Source organism: Cryptomeria japonica, unplaced genomic scaffold (genome assembly GCF_030272615.1).
Source record: "Cryptomeria japonica unplaced genomic scaffold, Sugi_1.0 HiC_scaffold_15, whole genome shotgun sequence".
NCBI classification, from domain to species: domain Eukaryota; kingdom Viridiplantae; phylum Streptophyta; class Pinopsida; order Cupressales; family Cupressaceae; genus Cryptomeria; species Cryptomeria japonica.
The window spans coordinates 1,842,501-1,847,472 of NW_026728837.1; the positions used below are offsets into that span (position 1 = coordinate 1,842,501).

At 63.2% G+C, this 4,972-nt stretch overlaps 1 non-coding gene across 1 annotated transcript; it reads right to left on the bottom strand.

The window, feature by feature from the left end:
- Positions 1-3,433: 3,433 nt before the first annotated feature.
- On the bottom strand, positions 3,434-3,552 carry LOC131860563 (5S ribosomal RNA). The gene has a single exon (XR_009359657.1). It is a non-coding gene; the product is annotated as a 5S ribosomal RNA (ribosomal RNA).
- Between the last annotated feature and the right edge of the window lie 1,420 nt (positions 3,553-4,972).

Sequence of the window (4,972 nt, forward strand, 5' to 3'; positions counted from 1 at the left end):
CCTGGTGGGCACCATGGTGCGCACCAAGGAGCGCTCCGAAGTGTGCTCCAAGGTGCGGCCTGCACGAAGTCGGAGCCCGGTTTGCCCCGGGTGTGCACCTCGGGTGGGCACCTTGGTGCGCATGCCTTGCCTGGGCTGCGCACCAGGGCGGGCTCAAGATGGCACCCGCGTTCCTTTTTTTTCACTATCTTTCAAAACGGAAATTTTAAAATCTCATTTTTTTTTGCCTTTTTCTGGAAATTAGTGAAGGCAGCGCATCAAAGGTGCGCACCTCGCTGCCCACCACGGTGCGCAACGCCGGTGGGCACCCGGGAGTGCTTCGAAGTGTGCTCCAAGGTGCTGCGTGCACGTTGTCGGAGCCCGGTTTGCCCCGGGTGCGCACCTCGCGTGCACCTTCGTCGGGGTGGGCACCTTGGCTGGGTTTGCCCCGGCTGCGCTCCGAAGCGGGGTTATTGGAGCGCCGCCTCTTTTTTTGTCGGAGCGTTTGGTGGGGTTTCTCGCATTGGCTCTTCCGAGGCCCGGTTGCCACCCTGGCGCGCACGAAGTCGGAAGTAGGGTTAATTGCCCGGGTGCGCACCTTTGCCAGGGTGGGCACCTTACCTGGGCTGCGCACCAGGGCGGGCTCAAGATGGCACGCGCGTTCCGTTTTTTTCACTATCTTTCAAAACGGAAATTTTAAAATCTCCTTTTTTTTTTGCCTTTTCTGGAAATTAGTGAAGGCAGCGCATCAAAGGTGCGCACCTCGCTGCCCACCTTGGTGTGCTCTGAGGTGCGCACCCGGGAGCGCTACGAAGTGTGCTCCAAGGTGCGGCGTGCACGTTGTCGGAGCCCGGTTTGCCCCGGGTGCGCACCTCGCCTGCACCTTGGCCGGGGTGGGCACCTTGGCTGGGTTTGCCCAGGGTGCGCTCCGAAGCGGGGTTACTGGAGCGCCCCCTCTTTTTTTGTCAGAGCGTTTGGTGGGGTTTCTCGCATTGGCTCTTCCCAGGCCCGGTTGTTGGGTGCGCTCCCACCCTGGCGCGCGCGAAGTTGGAAGTTGGGTTAATTGCCCGGGCGCGCACCTTCGCCAGGGTGGGCACCTTGGTGCGCACACCTTGGCTGGGCTGCGCACCAGGGCGGGCTCAAGATGGCACCAGCATTCCCTTTTTCTCACTATCTTTCAAAACGGAAATTTTAAAATCTCGTTTTTTTTTTGCCTTTTATGGAAATTAGTGAAGGCATCGCATCAAAGGTGCGCACCTCGCTGCCCACCTTGGTGTGCTCCGAGGTGCCCACCACGGTGCGCAACGCCGGTGCGAACCCGGGAGCGCCCCGATGTGTGCTCCAAGGTGCGGCGTGCACGAAGTCGGACCCCGGTTTGCCCCGGGTGCGCACCTCGCGTGCACCTTGGTGCGCACACCTTGGCTGGGTTGCGCGGCCTGGTGGGCACCATGGTGCGCACCAAGGAGCGCTCCGAAGTGTGCTCCAAGGTGCGGCGTGCACGAAGTCGGAGCCCGGTTTGCCCCGGGTACGCACCTCGCGTGCACCTTCGCCGGGGTGGGCACCTCGGCTGGGTTGCGCGCCCTGGTGCGCACCAAGGAGCGCTCCGAAGTGTGCTCCAAGGTGCGGCGTGCACGAAGTCGGAGCCCGGTTTGCCCCGGGTGCGCACCTTCGCCGCGGTGCGCACCATGGCGTGCACGAAGTCGGAGCCCGGTTTGCCCCGGGTGCGCACCTCGCGTGCACCTTCGGCGGGGTTGCGCGCCCTGGTGGGCACCATGGTGCGCACCAAGGAGCGCTCCGAAGTGTGCTCCAAGGTGCGGCGTGCACGAAGTCGGAGCCCGGTTTGCCCCGGGTGCGCACCTCGCGTGCACCTTCGGCGGGGTTGCGCGCCCTGGTGGGCACCATGGTGCGCACCAAGGAGCGCTCCGAAGTGTGCTCCAAGGTGCGGCGTGCACGAAGTCGGAGCCCGGTTTGCCCCGGGTGCGCACCTCGCGTGCACCTTCGCCGCGGTGGGCACCATGGCGTGCACGAAGTCGGAGCCCGGTTTGCCCCGGGTGCGCACCTCGCGTGCACCTTCGCCGGGGTGGGCACCTCGGCTGGGTTGCGCGCCCTGGTGCGCACCAAGGAGCGCTCCGAAGTGTGCTCCAAGGTGCGGCGTGCACGAAGTCGGAGCCCGGTTTGCCCCGGGTGCGCACCTCGCGTGCACCTTCGCCAGGGTGGGCACCTCGGTGCGCACACCTTCTCAATGTTTTCTTGCCTTTTCTGGAAATTGGTGAAGGCAGCGCATCAAAGGTGCGCACCTCGGTGTGCTCCGAGGTGCGAACCCGAGAGCGCTCCGAGGTGCCCACGAAGTCGAAAGTCGGGTTAATTGCATTGTTTTCCCCGGGTGCGCTCCGAGGTGCGCAACATCGGCGCGCACCAAGGAGGGCTCCGAAGTGTGCTCCAAGGTGCGCACGATGGCGTGCACCTCTGGTGCGCACGATTCGGAGCTCGGTTTGACCGGGGTGCGCACACCTTGGCTGGGTTGCGCACCTTTTGTGCGCTCCAAGGTGCGCACGAAGTCGGAGCTCGGTTTGCCCCGGGTGCGCACCTTCGCCAGGGTGCGCACCTTGATGCGCACGCCTTGGCTGGGCTGCGCACCTTGGTGGGCGCCATGGTGCGCACCTTTCGTGCGCTCCAAGGTGCGCACGAAGTCGGAGCTCGGTTTGCCCCGGGTGCGCACCTTGGTGGGCGCCATGGTGCACTCCGAGGTGCCCAAGATTGGTGCGCACCAAGGAGCGCTCCGAAGTGCGCTCCAAGGTGCGCGCGAAGTCGAAAGTTGGGTTAATTGTCCGGTTTGCCTCGGGTGCGCACCTTGCGTGCACCTTCGCCAGGGTGGGCGCCTTGGTGCGCACACCTTGGCTGGGCTGCGCACACCTTGGCACCCGCGTTTCCTTCATTTTAAATTTTTTTTTTTTACAATCTCTCAAGTGGGAAATTCTATAATCTCAACTTTTTTTGCCTTTTCAGGAAACTTTTGAATGGAGCGCATCATTGGTGCGCTCCGAAGTGTGCTCCAAAGCTCTCTCCAGCTGCGTGCACCTGCCCCGGCCGCGCACCCGGCCCCGCCCAGCTTCGCTCACCTGTCCCGGGCGTCTGGTGCGGAACCTTAGAGTAAGAAACATCACCGTGCACCTTGGCCAACGTGCGCGACTCGACCGAGCGCGCACTGGCCGAGGTGCACACCGATTTCACCTGGGTGCGCGCGCAGCACCTCGGGCGCACCGGGGTGCGCGCACAACGCCCGGGTTGCACCGTGGCCTGTGTGCTCGGGGTGCCTCGGGTGCGCGCTCGGTGTCGCCCCCGCGCGCGCGGTAGTGCGGGCAGCGCACCCCGGCCCGGCCCGGCCCCGACGAGAACGCAAACGGGCAAAAGGTTTATTCAAATAGCATTGCGACGCCCGGCGAAAAACTAAAAAAGGGTGCAACACCGGGACTTCCCGGGAGGTCACCCATCCCAGTACTACTCCGGCCCAAGCGCGCTTAACTGCGGAGTTCTGATGGGATCCGGTGCACTAATGCTGGTATGATCGCACCCGTTATGAGCTTGTCGCAGTGTGTACTTAGCAAACCGCGACCCACGTGCGAATCCACCCCGGCCACCCACCCCCGTCGAGGTGCACACCCTCCCTCGCGAAGTGCGCCCCGTTCGCCAAGTGTGAGCCCTGCCCGGGTGCGCGCACCTTGCTAGGGCGTCGGGTGTGCACCCGGCCCGGCCTACGTGCGTGCACCTGGAGGGGGCGTCGTGTGCGTGCAGTGTCCCGTCTGCAACGCGGTGCCCACACACCACCTCGGGCGCAACGACCTGCGCTCACATGTGGGCCGAGTGCACCTTGGTGCATGTTCGGGGCGCCTCGGGTGCACGCTCGATCTTGCCCCGGTGCACCAAGGCGCTCGGTTTGCCCCGGGTGCGCACTTGGTGCAAGGTGGGCACCCAAAATAGGGATCAAGCACCAAAACACAAGTTTCGGGATGCAAAATGGGACCCAAGGACCACAAATGCGTTCCAAGACCCATGATGGGTCCACGAGAACAAAAATGTGTTCCGAGACTTAATAAACAAATATTGGGTTTTAGGAGAAGAAACATGCTCTGATGCCCAAAACGAGAATCGACCCCGAAAAGGCCACAGGCCAAAAGTGGGATGCGAGACAAAAAAAAATGGGACCCGAGGACCAAAATTGGGTTCCCAGGTCGAAGACAGGGCAACCGGACAAGAAACGACCTCTAAGGCTCGAAATGAGTCCCGACGACTAAAACTTGACAAGAAGCACCCATCAGGCACCCAACTCGACACCCATGGGATGCCGACCCACCCGGGCTTCCACCTAGCACACCTTGGCACCCACCCACCCTCGCACCCAACCTCGCACCCAACTTAGCACCTTTGAACCCACATTGGCACTCACCCTGACCCTGGCACCTTGGAACCCACATTGGCACTCACCTTGACCCTGGCACCCACCTTTGCACTCACCTTGGGACCCACCCTGGCTCCCACCTCGGCACCCACCCAGACACCCACCTTGGTTCCTTGGCACCCACCTTGGATCCTTGGCACCCACCCCGACACCCACCTTGGCACGCAACTTGGCTACTTGCCACCCACCTTGGCTCCTTGACGCCCACCCCGACAACCACCCCGTGACCTACCCTGGCTAGGGTTGGTGCACACCCACCCTGGTGCCCACCTTGGCACCCACCCTATGACCCACCTTGGCACGCACCTTAGTACCCACCCCGTTACCCACCCTAGGACCCACCCCGTGACCCACCTTGGCCAGGGTGGGTGCACCCACCCTGGTGCCCACCTTGGCACCCACCCATCCTAGCACCCAGCCTGTGACCGGGCTTGGAACCCAACCTTGCACCCGCACCCGTCTTGGCCAGTGTGGGTGCGCACCCATCCTGGCACCCACGTTGTGACACACCCTTTAACCCACGCACCCTAGCACCCA